This window comes from Lactuca sativa, chromosome 4 (assembly GCF_002870075.4).
Source record: "Lactuca sativa cultivar Salinas chromosome 4, Lsat_Salinas_v11, whole genome shotgun sequence".
Taxonomy (NCBI): Eukaryota; Viridiplantae; Streptophyta; class Magnoliopsida; order Asterales; family Asteraceae; genus Lactuca; species Lactuca sativa.
Genome location: NC_056626.2, coordinates 390,605,103 through 390,625,122, shown reverse-complemented (window position 1 = coordinate 390,625,122; position 20,020 = coordinate 390,605,103). Strand labels below are relative to the sequence as shown.

At 33.9% G+C, this 20,020-nt stretch overlaps 1 long non-coding RNA gene across 2 annotated transcripts; it reads left to right on the top strand.

The window, feature by feature from the left end:
- The first annotated feature begins 7,560 nt into the window (after nt 1-7,560).
- LOC122197433 (uncharacterized) lies at nt 7,561-14,562 on the top strand. 2 transcript variants are annotated; one of them, XR_008231993.1, is made up of 5 exons: nt 7,561-8,201; nt 8,312-8,396; nt 9,602-9,714; nt 9,984-14,222; nt 14,315-14,562. It is a non-coding gene; the product is annotated as an uncharacterized LOC122197433 (long non-coding RNA). The 2 variants fall into 2 exon arrangements; XR_006191072.2 differs by having other exon boundaries at nt 9,602-14,222.
- Nucleotides 14,563-20,020: the final 5,458 nt, after the last annotated feature.

Here is a 20,020-nt window from a genome sequence, read left to right as displayed (position 1 = left end):
GAAGGGTTTTGGGGTGAGGCAATGTTAAATGCATGTTACATCTTGAATAGAACTCCAAATAAAAGGAGTAAGAATACTCCATATGAACTTTGGTGTAAAAAGGTACCAAATTTGACTTATCTCAAAGTTTGGGGTTATACAGTAGTTGTAAGGCTCACTGAAACCAAAAGGAAAACATTGGGTGAGAGAGGTATAGATTATATCTTTATTGGGTATGCTAAGCATTCCAAAACATATAGATTCTTTGTTTTAGAATCTAATGACTCTGTGTCTGTAAACACAATGATAGAGTCAATAGATACTATCTTTGATGAAGAAAGATTTCCATATATGCCTAGACCAAGGGACATGATTAATCAATCTTCCAGCAAGAGTACTACTCAAGCTGAAGATGTTTCTGGTGGTGCAAGTTCTGTACTTGAACCTTTGAAAAGCACCAGAGTTAGAAAAGCTAAGTCTTTTGGATCTGATTTTCAACTTTATCTGGTTGAAGGAACAAGGAATGAGACTATATGTCAACATCAATATTGTTTTAATATTGAGGATCCCAAGACCTTTAGTGAAGTTATGGCTTCTAGGGATGTTCATTTCTGGAAAGAAGCGATTCATGATGAAATTGATTCTATCATGCATAACAATACTTGGGTATTGTTTGATTTACCTCTTGGTTGCAAGGCCTTAGGATGTAAATGGATCCTCAAAAGAAAAATGAACGTAGATGGCACAATTGATAAGTATAAAGCCATATTGGTTATCCAAGGCTTTAGAAAAAGGAAGGCATTGATTTCTTTGATACTTATATCCTGTTGCCAGAACTTCCACTATTAGATTATTATTAGCTCTTGCAGCTATACATAATCTTGTGATTCACCAAATGGATGTGAAAACTGCATTCTTGAATGGTGACTTGGATGAGGAAATATACATGAAACAACCTGAAGGGTTTGCGATGCCTGGAAATGAACACAAAGTGTGCAAGTTGAAGAAATCATTATATGGTTTGAAAAAAGCACCAAAACAATGGCATCAAAAGTTTGATGATGTTGTATTGTCTAATGGTTTTGCATTAAACCAAGCTGACAAGTGTGTTTATAGCAAATTTGATACTTCTGGTAAAGGAGTAATGATTTGTTTATATATGGATGATATGTTGATTTTGGTACTGATTTAGAAGAAGTTGATAAAACCAAGAAATTCTTATCATCTAGTTTTGAAATGAAAAACCTGGGGGAGGCTGAGGTAATTCTTGGTATAAGAATTAAACAAGGAAACAATAGTATTTCAATTTCTCAATCTCATTACATTGAGAAGATATTGAAAAAGTTTAACTTTTAGAATTGTTCTCCTGTTAGCACTCCTATAGATCCTAGTGTCAAGCTTCTACCTAATAAAGGATCTCTAGTGTCTCAACTTGAATATTCTAGGGCTATTGGTTGTCTAATTTATGTCATGATTAGAACTAGGCCTGATATAACATATGCTGTGGGAAGGCTTAGTAGATATACTAGTACTCCTAGTACACATCATTGGAAAGCTGTGAGTAGAGTATTCAAGTACTTAAAAGGGACCATGAATTATGGTTTAGCTTATAGTGGATATCCTTCTGTTTTGGAAGGTTATTCAGATTCCAGTTGGATTAACAACTTAGAAGATCACTCCTCTATTAATGGTTGGGTGTTTCTTCTTGGAGGAGGTTTCATTTATTGGGCATCCAAGAAACAAACTTGTATTACTAACTAAACCATGGAATCTGAGTTTGTTGCATTGTCTGCTGCTTGTAAAAAAGCTTAGTGGCTAAGGAATTTGATTTATGAAATTCCATTATGGCCTAAACCGATATCTACCATTTCTATCAGTAGTGATAGTGTTGCAACCTTGGCTAAGGCTTATAGTCAAGTGTACAATGGAAAGTCTAGACATTTAGGTGTTAGACATAGCATGATTCATGAGCTCATCATGACTTGTGTGATATCTGTGGAGTTTGTAAGAACTCAATTGAATTTAGCCAATCATCTAACCAAAGGGTTATCAAGAGATCTTGTGCACAAGGCGGCTGTAGGGATGGGTTTAAAGTCCACTTAAAATCTTTTGTATTGAGATACCCAATTCCCATCTAATGTAATATTAGATGATGAATTCAATGTGGAAAGCTTGATATTTGAAGATTGGAACACATTTAATTATCATCCCAAGATATGTGTTCAGTACTCCAAGTTAAGGAGGTTGAAATTTTATTTCTTAATAGTTCTTTGAAAAATTGCATTTGCAGGTGCAAGAACAAAAGAACTACCTATATAAGCATGAAGTTTAGTTCCTTCAAGAAGTTGGGACGTGGATTTGATAGCTTATTGAAGGATGAGACACAAGCTAGTAAAATATAGTGTCAAGTTAGAACTTTGAGAATGGAAACTGTTGTGTATATTATCTTCATGTATTCACTTAGAATAGAAAGGGTCCAATCCTTAATGACACCCTGATATTTGAATATTTGGAATGAATAATATACTAATGCGAAATTCAATCGTCACGATATTTCATTTATGCATCAGTTTGTTGTTGTTATGATTTTATTTTAAGTTAATCAAGATTACACTTAAATGTGGGAGGTATGTTGGTGATTTTCTATCACTAGTATTATTTAAGTGTAATAGGATTAATTTGTTAATTAATGTCACTTTGATAATTATCGAACAAATTAGTATGGTGAGGAGTGCACATTTGTTTAGTTTTGTCATTGTTGAAAGTATACTGCTATTTAGGCGCGAAGCCCCTGAGCTGACGGGGGTCCAGGGGCAGCGCCCCTGAGAGCGGGTCCAAGGGGCGGCAGCCCCTGGTGAGGTCCAAGGGGAAGAGCCCCTGGTTGGGGATTTTTTATAGGAGCTATCTTACTATATAAAAAATGTCTCAGAAATCTGTAATTTTGGTAAAAACACCCGGTTTTGTGATCCATTTATAGACCCGGTTTTATGTTGGTTTATGACAGGTAATATGACCTTTTTTTGGATAGGAAGTTGTTTTCCTGTAACTACCATATGGCAGTTTTAAGACATGAAGTTAGTTTCTGTTATATGATCCTTTTTGGATTCATTTTGGGTACAGATTTCATAACATATTCTTCATTCTCCCTTCTAGAAAAACAGTGAGTTTCATCCGATTAGAGATTTTGAGTGTACCCTCGAAATGTTTTAATCTGAAAGTGTTTCACAACTCTCACTGATCCAAGTATATCTATATCCCAATAATCTAACAACAAATATATAAAAGAACTAACAGTTAAAAACTTAAAATTTAATAGATATAAGATTTAATTTCCACGTTAACCAACCTTGTTTGTTAACAAATAACTTTTGAAGGCTTTATTGTTTTAATAGCTAAGACCTATAACAATGCTACTTCACATTTTTTTTCATATCTTTTTTCATTGCATCTAAAGAGAAAAGATAGATAGAAAAAAAAAGACGTTAGAGAGAGAAAGAAATAAAAACTTACAAAGATGCAAGTCCGCCAAAGGTGGGAGACACTGTCGATGAGAGGAAGGTAGAGAACATGGAGGTCAACACAAGTATGTTATAATTGGAATCAGATAACGACAGAAATGACTGAGGAGAGACAAAGACTGAACGCCTTAAAGGATGAGAAGAAGGGTGAACAGAAAGAGGGAGTGGTTAACAGTCCGGCAGCAGCGGTGGTAATTTCTGATGAACATATTTTTTTCCTGTAACATTGATATCTTTTTAGTTTAGGATTTTTGTAATTTCTATATTGTATGATAAATTTTAGAGTGTTTCTAGTTTTTATATAAGTTTCTTTCCTAATTTTCCGTATCTATTGTTATACTAACTAATATTAGGATTTGTTTTGATTTTCTTAATAAATTTAGTGGATTTTGTGTTGATTACTTTTTGACTTCCTAATTTATAGTGGTCGTCATTTTTGTAACTAAAAGTGATACAATTTTTTTTTTTTTGTTGAATTAACGTATTTCATAGTTTTACATTAAAGCTCTAGGGCCAAAAAGATAGCGGGGCCATGGCCCCCTTACCTCTTAAAGGAACCATCTATATATATATATATATATATATATATATATATATATATATATATATATATATATATATATATATATATATATATTATATATATATATATATATATATATATATATTATATATATATATATATATATATATATATATATATATATATATATATATATATATATATATATATATATATATATATATATATATATATATATATATATATATATATATATATTCCGATTATATTATTATAACAAGGTGTGAGACCTATTTATTATACGAGATTAAAAACGGACTAAAATATAAATGTGTAAACATTAATTATTCTTTAAAATAAAGTTTTAAAATAAATATAACCGAAATGATTAATAATAAATAATTCAATCTGTACTAATAAAAAATTATTGACATTTTTTAAATAATTATGTTGAATATCTATAAAATTAAACAATTTTTAAAGTAAACTTTCAAAATAAATGCATCTAAAATGATGATAAGTAGGTAATTGAGTCTAATAATAAAAAAAAACTATTGACATTTTGTAAATAATTGTTACAAACACAAAATTTCAAATGCTTCTTTGAATACAACATTAGATGTCTTATTGTTAAGTTTACCATAATTGTCTAAAATTAATATTTTTAATCTATATTTCTTTTAATTTTGACAATGCAAATGATCATGACTGAATAATGATTGTTTAAAAACAACCCCAATAGCGACTATCATTCATTATTGTTTATTGTCATCGTAAAACATACATACGGTGAAAATTGTGTTCTTTGAAATGTAAAAGAAATCATTTTATTTGAATGCGTCAAATACATTCTTGAAATAAACATATAGTTTCCTATATTACTTCTAGAAATTATCCTTGCTTTTATAACACGCTTACCCAATGTTATAACTTTTAGCTTCGTTCCATTACGCAAATCTGTAACAATTGGCGAAAAAAAGTCAAAAGTTTGTCGGTTACCACCACCATCCCTACTATAATTAGAGCTATTATAGGTTAATCTATGTTTTTATAAATAATTGAAATTATATTATCTTTAATTGCTTGTGGAGCTAAGTTGCACGTATTAATTGAAAACTTGAGAACGTCTTTAAAACCATGATTATGTCTAACGTATGATTTTATATTAATAATATTTTTATCGTGAAGTGTAACCGGTTTCATGAAATCTATCGAATTGTAACCATTTGAACGCAAACCCTTAAATTGTCGCTTTAACATAGTTTCAAGTATTGGAGTCATCATGTTCTACACGATCTACGGACACATATGAAATGTCGTTAGCAAATCGAGTTCATTTATTTAATGAATTAAGACGACGAAAAATAAATAGCATTATTATAAAATGTTTACATGTAAATAATTATACATTAAGTTTCCAAATCATTATATATATCATAAGCATATGATTTAAGTATATAATATGTATAATTAAAAATACCCAAGTATTTATATGTTATGTATTTTTAATTATATACCCAAATACTTATACATATGTGTATATGTTATGTATTTTTTATACTTAAATACAAGTATACTATGTATTTTAATGATTAAATACTCATATATGTATATATATATATATATATATATATATATATATATATATATATATATATATATATATATATATATATATATATATATATGGTTAGGTTCATGTGAGACGGTCTAATTTTGTGAGACCGTGAGACGTATTTTTTTATTTTTTTAGTTAATTCAAGTTCCGAATATAATATTTAGAAAAAGAATTTTTTGATTTTTCCATTTATTTTGCATTTTAAAATTATTTTTAGAATATGTACAGTGTAATATTCTATTTAGAATATTTCACGTATTTTTAAAAAAATAGAATTTTTTTTTTATTTTTTTTATTTTTTTAGTTAATTCAAGTTCCGAAAATAATATTTAAAAAAAGAATTTTTAGATTTTTCCATTTATTTTGCATTTTAAAATTATTTTTTAGAATATGTCAGTGTAATATTCTATTTAGAATAGTTCACGTATTTTAAAAAAAAAGGTTTTTTTTATTTATTTATTTTTTTTAGTTAAATCAAGTTCCGAAAATAATATTTAAAAAAAGAATTTTTGGATTTTTCCATTTATTTTGTATTTTAAAATTATTTTTAGATTTGGTGTCACGGTCTCACAAAATTAGAATCGTCTCAAATTCAGGTTCATTTGAGACCATTCTAATTTTGTGAGACCTTGAGACCAATTCTAAAAATAATTTTAAAATGCAAAATAAATGGAAAAATCCAAAAAAAAAAATTTCAAATATTATTTTCGAAACTTGAATTAACTAAAAAAATATTAAAAAAATAAAACAAATAAAAAAAATAAAAAAAATCCGTTTCGTTTTTAAAAATACGTGAAATATTCTAAATAGAATAATACACTGACATATTCTAAAAAATAAGTTTAAAATGCAAAATAAATGGAAAAATCTAAAAATTCTTTTTTTAAATATTATTTTCGGAACTTGAGTTAGCTAAAAATAAATAAATAAATATATAAATAAATAAATAAATAATCCCATTTTTTTTGAAAAATACATGAAATATTCTAAATAGAATATTACACTGTACATATTCTAAAAATAATTTTAAAATGCAAAATAAATGGAAAAATCAAAAAATTCTTTTTTTAAATATTATTTTCGGAACTTGAATTAACTAAAAAAAATAAAAATAAAATAAAAAAATGCGTCTCACGGTCTCACAAAATTAGGTCATCTCACATGAACTTAACCCTATATATAATTTTAAAATGCAAAAAAAATGGAAAAATCTAAAAATTCTTTTTTTAAATATTATTTTCAGAACTTGAATTAACAAAAAAAAATAAAAAAAAAATTATTTTTTTTGAAAAATACGTGAAATATTCTAAATAGAATATTACACTATACATATTCTAAAAATAATTTTAAAATGCAAAATAAATGGAAAAATCAAAAAATTCTTTTTTTTAAATATTATTTTCGGAACTTGAATTAACTAAAAAAATAAAAATAAAATAAAATAAATAAAAAAATGCGTCTCACGGTATCACAAAATTAGACCGTCTCAAATGAACCTAACCATATATATATATATATATATATATATATATATATATATATATATATATATATATATATATATATATATATATATATATATATATATATATATATATATATATATATATATATATATATATATATATATATATATATATATATATTCATCTTGGAAGGGGGTAGGCAATATCGACTAAATCATCCGCATGTGATGTTAGATCACACACACCTTTCACTCTTCTCTTTCTCATTAAATTACATGCACATGTACCCAATCTTTGATAGATAGCAAAAGGTACAAATTCAAATCCCACAAATATTGCATTGTACAAAAAGATCTAGTTTTGATCATTCAATATTTAACTTAGATACAACACATTTTCTTCTTCATTCTCTAACTCTAACTTTATCTTTCATATATATGTACACCTCATAATCACTCTCCATAACTCTCATAAAAACTCCCATGTGCACAATATTCACTTAGATATTTTTGTACAAAATGAATACAAGTTAAAATCACCAAGTACAAACTAAATGATCACTCTATATATATTGTAGAAATCTTCCCTCACATTTCTTCCTCCTTACCTCTCTAAGTCTTGAACCCTCTCCTGTTTCCTCTATCTCTTTTTCTCTCATTTCATCACCTTCTCAAACACTTTATTTCTCTCTTTTTGAGCAGCCAAAGAAGCCAAGAGGAGGCCTTCATTTACAACCCTTTTTTCAGCCTTCTTTCTTCCTTTTCTTCTCGAGAATAACAGCCCCAAAACACCCGTTAATCCCTTGTGTAGCTACTAATTTTTGAAGATCAAAACAACCCCATAGGATGATTTCGAGTGAAAAAAGGAACCAAAATAGCCCCAAAAGGAGCAGTTTTCAAGTGGTATAAAACCCCAAAAAACTGCCATATTTTGCACCTTAAAAGCTCTTGTGTGGCTGCTGAATTTCGAGGAACAAAACTGCCCCAAAAAGAGCTATTTTCGAGTATTAAAAGGTCCAAGAAGTTTCCATCTTTTGCTCCTAAACTTTACTTATCTTGAACTCTCTTTTGAACCTCTTCTTGTCTCAAAAGTCTTAGGTAAAATACTCATCTTTTCCTTCTTATTTTGTCACCAACAACAACTCTTTTGTGGTAAAAATGTTACATCTAAGTGCTAATTAGATAAATCCATAACCTTGTGTGCTTAGATTGTCCAAAAACCTCTGCGTTCAAAAGCTGGTGATACCTGAAAAACGTCCCGAACTCGAAAAGAATTAACCTCACATGACTAGGGTGAGTTTGTACGGTCCCTTTTATTTTTTATTCTTTCAGGAAAGAGTACACGCATAACTTTACCTTTATCTTACGTTTTACGTTTATTCATGTTCATATTTACGTTTAGCTCGTTCACTTACGTTTATTTACGCATATTCACGATCATTATGTTATTTACGTTATTTATATTTATTTTCAATTATTCACCTTCACTTACATTCATAGCATTTAGTCATCTTACACTTAATCAATGTTAAATTATGATTATTTACATTTCGTGCGTTTATTCACGTTATTTATATTTTAAGATATGTTATTTAAAGTCTTGTAATGATTACATAACTTTCATGTCATTTATTATTTATAAGAATCACAATATTTGATAAACATTTTATATGATAAAATGACCATATTGTGTATATACTTTTATGACACAAAAAGTGTCACAATAAGCATATATACATACATGTATTCCACATAAAAATGACATAGATGTTATTCATAAATTAAGGTGTCTAACCTCATAAATAAATTCGTATACTCTTATAAATTGAAGCAAAGTCCTTTTTAGGTTGCCCTCAACATCAGAAATAGCTAGAAATGATATTAGGAGAGAGAGAGAGAGAGAGAGAGAGAGAGAGAGAGAGAAAGAGATAATTTATTATATTATTATATGATTAATAAACTAATTATAAATTATGGGAAAATAATTTGTTAATATATTATATGATTAATATATTAATTGGAAATTAATAATAGTTTGTTAATTTATTATATGATTAATAATTAATATGAGATCAATAGTTAAATAATTGGTTTGTTAATTTATACGGTGAATAAATTAATCAGAAATCAATTAAAATTAAATAATTATTACTCAAAATTAATCTAGAATTAATTCGGGATTAAATGGAATTAATTAAAAGTGCAGTGGGTGAATTGTAATTGTTCAATAGTTGAACAAAAGAGGCAATTTTAGAACCATCCAAACATTGACAGTTTTGGGAGCTATTCTAGGTTTCTGAAGCCTTCTGGTTGCATAAAAGGAAATGATTTGAATTAAGATTAAATTTATTATTTAATCAATTCAAATCTTTATTTTTTGTCTGCAAGTTACCTAAACTATAAATAGGACCTATTAGCTTGCAAATTTCATTCATGACATTCCATATCTACATATGAACGAAAATTCCCTCATTTCTCCTATATACTCTTCATTCTAGGGTTTCTGGTTTTATGTGTGAGCCATTAGAGGCATCATCCTTTTGCTACTAAGCTTTCCAAGACCAACAACTATAAGAGATTGAAGTGATTTGTTTACTACAACAAATTAAAGGTATGTAACCCTAACTTGGTATTTTGATTACATTAGAGTTCATGTTAGTTTTGTTGTTCATTGTATGTTACACACAAAGTGTTATGACATAGATCCTTTAGGTTGCATGTGCCCTTAAGTGCTAAGTGAAATTCCACAAGACATTGATTTTTGTAACCTATAACACCCATTAGTGGTATCAGAGGCTTGGTGTGCCTAACATTGATTGTACATGATATGACCTAAACGAATCTAAAATTTTCGAAAAACTCTTTCTCATGATGTGACAGGCCTTCTGTCACGATGTGAGATTGGTCTGACAACAAACTCTTATCCATGATGAAGATGTTAACGCAACAGATGACTCAACAATAGGAAGATAATAGAACACTGCTTAAGGAGATTGCCGATGATAGGATGGTGACAGTTACGTATAGTTACCGAGGTTTCACTTTAGAGGTCTTTGGCGGGAGGTTCCCAATCGGTTTATTTCAATCGCGATGCAGGAATTACGCGTGATTGTGGAAATATTTGGATGGGAACATTGGTGTCAGGATTGTTTGTCTTCACAAACAAGTACGTGTTTGAACCCTAGTGGGGAGAATCATCAATTAAGAGTGATACCTTAGTCGGAGCATGACAACATGTGTGGTCATAGGGCTCGAAGTTACCCGTTGTGTTACAATGTAGAGTATTCAGCTATTATGAAGAATATGTATGTTGAAAAAGAATATAAGGTGGTTGAAAAAGAACAGGTCATTAGAGAGTTCCATGGGTTTATCCCTTGAAATTTTGTTGGGGATACCAATGGTGCGTCGGATGGGGTTCCATTTAGTTTGATTTTAGGGTGTCTCATAGTGGAGCTTTGTGTGGAAGAAGGTCTACTTAGCTCCATAAAACAATTGATCACTTAGAATCCAAATAGTGTGCGTCGTTAATATAGGTTGGGACTGGATCCATCCTGGGGCATCAACAGAGGTTCGTTGGATTCCAAGTAGGGAAGAATTACTCATCATAATAAGAGATCAAGGACTGCACAAACTTCGGTATGGTAAGGAAGGCTTGAGTCAGCTGTTGTAGATTTTGAAATCTTTAGTCTCGCCAGTTGATGAATAGGAGAGATAAAAGGCAGACAACCATCCAAGATGGATGATTTGGTTCAGGTGTGGTGTATCGTTGTGGCCTATTATGTATTCAAGAGTGTCATGGATTCGATCTTTATAACGGATGTAACTTGTTTTGAGTAATGTTCATCAGGTGTTTTGATTCATCAACATTGACTCACATGTTAAGTAATTAGATAGGCTCTAGTTTAAGATCACGATGACAGTACCCTTGCTTGTTCTTGTCTGGTAAAGTCTCGGAGTTTCGAGGCATGGTTCGAAAATCGGATAGTATCGTCTAGGTTCCTAGGGTTATCTACTTCATTTTGTTCTTATCTACTACTATTATTATGGGATGTGGTGTTGGATAAGGTGTATAAGTCCGTAACTATATTTGGCATCAACTTGACCCGACCCGGCATGGTCCATTTGGGTTGCACTTCACCTAACAGTTTGTTTGGATATACTTTTGAGAATAAGATGTTTATGATATATTAATATATTATTGGTTATAATATATTAATATGATATCATAATTATTTAATTAGTATTGATCAAGAATTAATTTAGAATTAATTTAGTGATCAAAATGGAGCTAATTAAATATGGACTCTTATTTATATATATGGATTAGGCTAAGATTTATTTAGGATGGGCTAAGAGTATATGGAGTCCATGGATAGTCCATGGAGGTTTTAACCCATGGATCCTAGGTAAATGAAGAGTCATGGGTATTAGGGTTTAACCCTAATCCTCCATACTATATAAAGGAGTCTTTGTTTCTAGAATTGGCACTAGTATGTGTGAGCATAAGAGTGAGCCGATTTCTATAAGTGTTCTTATTCTCTCAAGAGCTTCTAATTTGTTTTGGTGATTTGTGACACCACTTGAGGCATCCACAATATTGGTGCTGGGCTCATAAACTCCAAGCAATCAACCACAAAAGTAAGGTATGTTATTCTACTTAAAGTTTTGTGTTACAAGTACCCTATAACATGCTAGTTAGATTGTGAACCTTGGAAATAAAATTTACATGTATTTTAGAGAAAACATAGATCCAAGGTTTCTAGGGTTGCATGTACACCATAGGAGTGTTAGTATGCTCAAAACCCAACAGTGGTATCAGAGCCTAGGCTTGTTTTCTTGATACTTGATGCAAACTTATTGAAAAAGTTGAAAAATCTGCAATCTGACGCATTAACTCACCGAGTCTATGGGGGGACTCAACGAGTCCATGACCAAACTCATCCTACTCGTCGAGTAGGTTCTTGCACTCGACGAGTAGGAGCCCCATAATGCAGTTTTTCGACTTTTGTTGCCGGAAATGGACTAGAAACATTAACCTAAACTGTTTTGGTGTTTTAAAACTTATTTTAGATGGTGTAATGTTTATGCTAATCCATTTACAATGGCTAATATCAAAATTCCATGTTTTATACGTGTTAATATGATTCTTGTAATTTTGATATGAATGTTCATGTTCTTATGAGTTTTAGAAGATCATGTAAATTATGTGTTATTTGCTTGTAGTGTAATTCTTGATCTTAATGGCTAATAATGGAATTCATAACTTGTCCTCAAGTTATGGATAACCAAAATTCACTTCTTTAAAAGTGTCATTAAAGAATAAGAAGTTACATAAAATGAAGAGTTTTTTTTATGGATCATTAAAACTCATAAGTTATGAAATGAAAAGTCTTGAATAGTTTCAATACTTGCCCTCAAGTCTTGGAATTTATAAAGTCTCACACATTAATACTTTAATTCCAAATAGATCCTTGGAATTTTAAAAGTTTAAAATTCAACCCTTATACTTTTATAATATTAAAAGTTTAATCATTATATATGTTATACTCTCACCCACCGCTTCCTTGACTGGTGGAGGGTTGTTAGTCGAACAGGTAGGATGGGACCTGAATCCTCATTAAAAGTATAATGAAATTATAAAGTAACTAAACCTTTATTAATTCTCAATCTTAGTTACTTTAGGAAAATGTGAAATAGGTGCTAACCCATGAAATTACACTTTGTACCTTACTAAGTCATTAGTGGAGCGTGTGTGGTTAACCGGCACACTAACAAGGACTAGTAAGAGTGGCAAAGGGTGACTTAAGTTTTATCATAGATCGGTGGATCACGTGTGGTTAACCGACACATCGATTAGGTCTTAAAATTAAGGGTACCAAGTCAATTTGCATGGTTATTTACACCTTGTTTGTGATCCTCGGCATCCCAGTCACAAACTTAAGAGGGAACAATCAAGATTCAAACATGCCATTGAAAGTTCAATGTATCTCAAAAGATCTAGGAGTTTCAAATCCAATTAAAACTTAATAATTTATTTCGTTTATAATGGTGGAAATTGGTAAATCGTCATTTACCTACCTTCAAATATTTCATAGCTTGGATTATGGCATCCCTCTTCCAAGTTATGAAATAGTTTGTGGGGTCCTGGCCTTTATATTTCATTTGGGTGACTTATTAAGGATTATTCATCTAATTAAACTTGTCCTTTTTTATTTCTGATGTCTTCCAACGCTACTACTAGCTCAAACCGTACAAGCTCCTTTTCCCTCATGAACTTATGTGGGAAAGTCACTTTTGATGGGTCTAACTTCAATGAATGGATTAGAAACATCAGGATGATTACCCGCTATGAGAACAAGGAATATGTCCTTGATAAGGAGCTCAAGGTTATCAATGAGTCCACTGCTACTCCTGAGGAGCTTGCGGAGTACACTGCACATGAGAGGGATGCTACCAAATTGTCCTGCATCATGTTGGCAACCATGACTCCCGAACTCCAGAAATCCTATGAAGATTTCTACCCCTATGAGATGCACCTGGATCTGATGGATAGGTACCATCAAAGCGCGCGTCAAGAAAGGTATGAAATCATCTCCTCCATGATAATGGCCAGGATGAAGGATGGTGAAACCATCACCGGTCACTTGCAAAAAATGCAAAGGTTCGTGGACCGGTTGCTGAAGCTGAATGTGGACTTCCCTGAGGACTTGGCGATTGATATCATTCTCCATTCCTTACCTCCATGTTATGATCAGTTTTGTATGACTTATCATATGAACAAGGAGGAAGTTACACTTAGCAAACTTCAAGGACTTTTAAGGACCGCTGAAAGTGGCCTTAAAGGTAAGTCGACTGTTACTTTTACTCCTACTACAGTAGCTCCTGTTCTGGAAATTGGGCAGGGAAAAGGGAAGAAGAGGAAGACCCCTTCGAAGGGTACCAAGGGAAAGTCCCTTGATGGCTCCTCTTCAAGTGGGACCAAGAAAGGTCTCATTCCTCCTTCTTCAAACTCAAAGGAAGCACAATGCTTCTACTGCCACGAAAAGGGGCACTGGAAGCGAAGCTGGCCCAAGTACTTGTAGGATGTGAAGGATGGGAAAGTTAAACCCACCCATGCAGGTATTTATACTATATTTTCTAGTAACTCATTACATAGTAACTCTTGGGTGCTTAATACAGGTTGTGGTATTCACATTTGTACTGATTTGCAGGGCCTAAGAAGTAGTGAAGAAATGGAGCACGGGAAGATAAACCTAATCATGGGCAATAGGAAAGCATCATATGTAACCAAGATTGGAGTTTATTCTTTATTGCTTAATAATGGGTTAACTTTAGATTTGAATAAATGTTGTTACTCGTCAGAAATGGCGAGAAATATTATTTCCCTTCATAGTTTGTACAAACAAGGTTTCACCTTTTCATTTGATAATAAAATTGGTGCTATTGATGCTTTTTATAATGATGTGTTTTATTTTAAAGCATTACCTTGTGATGGTGTATATGAAACTGTGTCGATTGTAGAAAAATTAGGAAATAATGTATATCATATTGATTCCTCGATGAGCTTAGATAAAGCATCCTTGTGGCATTGTCTTCTTGGACATGTTAACAAGAAGCGCATAGGCCAACTCCAGAAGGCTGGAGTTTTGGAATCATTTGACCTAAAGTCGGATGATAGTTGCGAGTCTTGTTTATTTGGAAAAATGACAAGGTCACCCTTCACTGGTACTTGTGAGAGGGGTGAGGGTTTGTTGGACCTCATACACACAGATGTGTGTGGACCCTTCAAATCATCCACAAGGGACTAATCGGTACTATGTGACTTTTACTAATGATTATAGCAGATATGGATATATATATATATATATATATATATATATATATATATATAATCAAGCATAAGTTAGAAACCTTTGAAAAATTCAAAGAGTTTAAGTAGGAAGTCGAGAATCAGTTGGGCAGGAAAATTAAGATGCTCCAATCCGATCGGGGAGGAGAGTATCTTAGTTTTGAGTTCCTTGACTATCTTAAGGAATGTGGGATAGTCTCACAATTGACACCTCCTAGGACACCACAGCTAAATGGTGTTGCCGAGAGGCGCAATCGGACCTTATTGGACATGGTTCGTTCCATGATGAGTCGAGCTTCGTTACCAATCTCATTCTGGGGGTATGCCTTAGAGACTGTCGCCCATATCCTCAATCTAGTCCCTACTAAGAAGATTGCCAAAACACCTCACGAGATGTGGACTGGGAAAGTTCCCAATCTAGACCACATCAAAATTTGGGGTTGCAAAGCTTTTATGAGGCGCGAATCTCATGACAAGCTTGAACCTTGAAGTAAGAGGTGTATTTTCATCGGCTATCCACAAAGATCCTTTGGTTACCTCTTCTACAGGCCTTGCGAAAATGTGGTCTTTGTAGCAAGAAGGGGAGTCTTTCGTGAGACAGAATTCATAAGCCAAGGAAACAGTGGGAGGCAAATTAACCTTGAAGAGCTTCAAGAGTCAGATGGTAAAGGAACCTCAAACACTATCGTCCAACCAGAGGAGGAAACTCCTGTTGAGACGATAGATGAGTCCGTACCTCCGAGGCGTTCCACTCGAGTTAGCAACACAACTAAGTTTTATTATGGTTATCACGTCACCACTCAAGGTGATACATTTATTAGTAATAGTACACTAATAGATTTGGAAGAACCTAATAATTACAGGGAAGACATGGTAGGCCCTGAGTCTGCTGGAAGGAGGCTATGGATAGTGAGATTCAGTACATGTATGACAATAAAGTGTGGAACTTGGTTGACAATGTACTAGGTCGCAAGACAGTTGGGTGCAAATGGATCTTCAAAAAGAAGACCGAAATGGATGGGAAGGTACACACCTACAAAGCAAGACTGGTGGCAAAGGGCTTTACTCAAACTCCGAGAGTTGACTATGATGAGACCTTTTCACCAGTAGCCAAGATTAAGTCTATTAGAGTTTTAATGGCCATAGCTGCATTTCATGATTATGAAATATGGCAAATGGATGTCAAAACCGCTTTCCTTAATGGAAAGTTGGCTGAGGATGTTTACATGGCTCAGCCAGAGGGTTTTTTCGATGCAAAGTACCCTAATAGGGTGTGTAAGCTTCAGAAATCCATTTATGGATTAAAACAAGCATCTCGTAGATGGAATCTTTGCTTCGATGAGAAAGTCAAAGAGTTTGGTTTTTCGAGGAGCGAAGATGAGTCCTGTGTGTATGTTAGGGCTAGTGGGAGTATACTTAGCTTTCTGGTGTTGTATGTGGATGACATACTACTCATAGGAAATGACATCCCAACTTTATAGGAGGTTAAGTCCTGGATTGGGAAGTGTTTCGCTATGAAGGACCTTGGAGAAGCTACATATATCCTAGGGATAAGGATAATGAGAGATAGGAGTACGAGACTAATTGGACTTAGTCAGAGTACCTACTTGAATAAGGTGTTGAAAAGATTCAACATGTAGAATTCAAAGAAAGGGGACTTGTCTATCCAGCACAATGCCAAGCTGAGTAAGACTCAGGGTCCGAGTACAGAGGCTGAGATAGCTGAAATGAGTCGATTTCCGTATGCTTCCGCTGTTGGCTCGATCATGTATGCTATGACTTGTACTCGCCTTGATGTAGCATTTGCTTTGAGCATGGTTAGCAGATTTCAGGGAAATCCTGGGATGGCGCACTGGACTGCGGTAAAGAATATTCTCAAGTACCTATGGGGGACTAACGATTGGGTCCTTACCCTTGGTGGGAGTGATGACTTGAGAGTGATTAGGTATAGTGATGCTAGTTTTCAGACTGACATGGATAATTTCCGCTCTCAGTCTGGCTGGGTCTTTACCCTAAATGGAGGAGCAATTACTTGGAAAAGTTCCAAACAGGAGACAGTAGCTAATTCTACTTGTGAATCAGAGTACATAGCAGTGAGTGAAGCGGCGAAGGAGGCGATATGGCTGAAGAACTTCATTGAAGACCTTGAAGTTATGCCAGCTATACAAGAGCCTATGGAAATTTTCTGTGACAGCAATAGTGCGGTTGCCTTAGCCAAGGAGCCAAGAGATCACGGTAGATCCAGATACATTGACAGAAAATACCACTTCATAAGACACAAGATAGAAGAAGGACTGTAACACCGTAAAAATTAAAACAATTTTTCACATTTGTAAACACATTTTTAACAAAACCATTCATTCATAAAATGTCATAACATCATGTTTTTGTTTCACAAAATGTCTCCCAAGATCAAAATACATCAAATCCCATGTGTGTGTACGAATCAAGCCGACGCCTTCCTGCGATCATCACTGGTACCTGAAACACATAACACTGAACACTGTAAGCATAAGCTTAGTGAGTTCCCCAAAATACAACTCTACCAAGTAATAGCCACTCGAGGTTGTAACTCTGTTGACCCTCCGGTCAATGTGTCTCAGTGGGGCCCTCCGGCCCCAACTCTCTGTGGGCCCTCTGGCCCTAACTCTAGGGACCCGAAAGTCCCAACTCTGTAACTCTGAATCATCCATATCACATATCACAATAATTCACAACACATAAATAACATGCAAACACACTGGCATATAACTCTGTAGTACTCTGTCGCATAACTCTGTTACCACACTAGGTAAAGTATAGTGAGAAGACTCACCTCGGGTATCTCGGTAAATCTCTGACTCGGTAAACGCTGGCCTAGCCTCCGCCTAATCATATGAAATAAATACTCTATTTAATATAACTCTCAAAGGCTAGATTATGCTCTCTTATGACACTCTCAGAAGGGTAAAAGACCATTTTACCCCTCTCATAACTCAAAAGGCCCCACAATAGACCATACCCTAAAAGTCAACCAAAAGTCAACTCTCCGGGTTATGCTGCGCGTACCAGATGTGTACACTGAGCGTACCCGGCTGCATCTCAGAATCGGGGAACGCCTCCCAGTACGCGGAGCGTACTAGGGATTACACCCGGCGTACTCCCCTGCTTCAGCCCCTTAGCTCTTGAGGTCTTAAACAGTTAAGACCTACGTCCAAATTTTAGATCTGACCACATCTAAGCCCCTTAATCCATAAAGTTGATGACTTTAAGCCTTTGCATGGCTGAACAAGTCACCAACTCCCACAATGATCCAACCTTTAACTCTAGAAGGCTTATTACACATGCATGACCCTAAACTAACATCCAAGATGGAAAATTTATGGCTCTAAATCACTAATACCACTGAAAAGGGACAGATCTCGAACCATGGAGCACTTTACACATATAAAGTCTCCACCTTTTGGGTTTTTAGCCCTAAAAAGGGCACATACAACAACAACCAAAAGAAGAGGGAAGTTTTGAACTTTATACCTCCAAGTGTAGCCCTTTTTCTCTATAGATATCAAATCCAAAATGGCACCTCAAGCTTTAGCTTCCAAGAACTCCCTTCCTTCTTCTTCACCAAGTCACTAAAGCACCAAAAAGCTCAAATCAACACTCTCACACACTAAGGACGATGGGGCTCTCTTTTAGGGTTTCACTCACTGATATGCAGGCTGAGAAATGAGCCTTAACACCCTTTAAATAGTGAACAAGATGGATTAGGGTTTTTGCACCTGGGCCGGGTACGCCCGACGTAACTCTAGGTACGCCCAGCGTACCTTGGCGACTCCGTGTCCAAAATAAGCGCATGAGTACGCGCAGCGTACCCCTCTAGTACGCCCAGCGTACTCACTTGCTACAATCCCTCCACTCAAGGACTAAACATGACCAATCACAAAGAACAAGGGTGAAAGAAATGCACCTAAATCTCGGGGTGTTACAAGGACTCCTCGTGGCAAAGAAGGTATCGTCAAAAGAAAACCCTGCAGATCCCCTCACGAAGGGACTGACTAGGGTTAGGCATTTGCAGCATGCAAGAAGCATCAGGCTGAGGGACAATATTAGTTTTAATAATTAGATTTCTGAAACTTGTAAAATGTAATTGACATTTGATGATTAAATAAAATTTGTTATTTATTTATGAGTAAAGTGTTACTATCCTATGTTGATCGTTTACTGTTGTTTCAATTTTTCATGTTTTGCATGTTAAAACAATGTTCTTTTAGGATTGTTAGATTCTATGCAAGCAAACGATTATGAATGCAAATAAGAACACGAGTATGGCTTTGATTATGTCATATGATTAATACTTCAACACCTCAGAAGAGCTCGATTAAGAACTTCGATTGCAGAGGTGTTTAGGGTTACAAAACAATGAACATAAAATCAACAACGTATTATGCATACATGAATACATATTTATATTATAACCCTACTAGATAATCACGAATGGACAGGCCCAATCCAGATGCAAAACGTAAGGCCCATGAAGCAACACAAATGGACTCAACAATCTCCCCCTTTGCGTCTTTGGAGCCGAAACCTCAATTCTATTGAGCAACAGAAGTCCTCTTCACAGTCTTGAATACCTTTGGTATGATGGCCAAAAGATGACAGCAAAATGTAATGTACCATCGACGCATGTCTGTAAAATTCTTCTTGTCAGCCTCTGAATACTGCTTACACCGATGAATTATATTGATGATGTGCTCTAAGAAGTCGGTAGAAAACAAGTGTTTATCCACAAGAGCGAATAAAAATCTGTGAGCTTCGCCTTTGGTAAACATCACAGTCAGATGTGTTGAATCTATTTGGCCCATCTTCATCTTGTTTACATCTCCTGGTTTCGGTGTAGGCTTCACAGGTGGCTTCTTGTTCATAACCTTCGCAATCTCTTGATCCATAGTAGCAACTTCATGGATGTAGGAGGCCAACATTCTCTTCAAGTGTTCTAGAATGGGCTCATATTCCTTCAGATTAGTGAGCAGAATGTTGTATAGAAAAATCCACTCATGGGGATTCAGATTAGGAAGGTGTGCCTGAG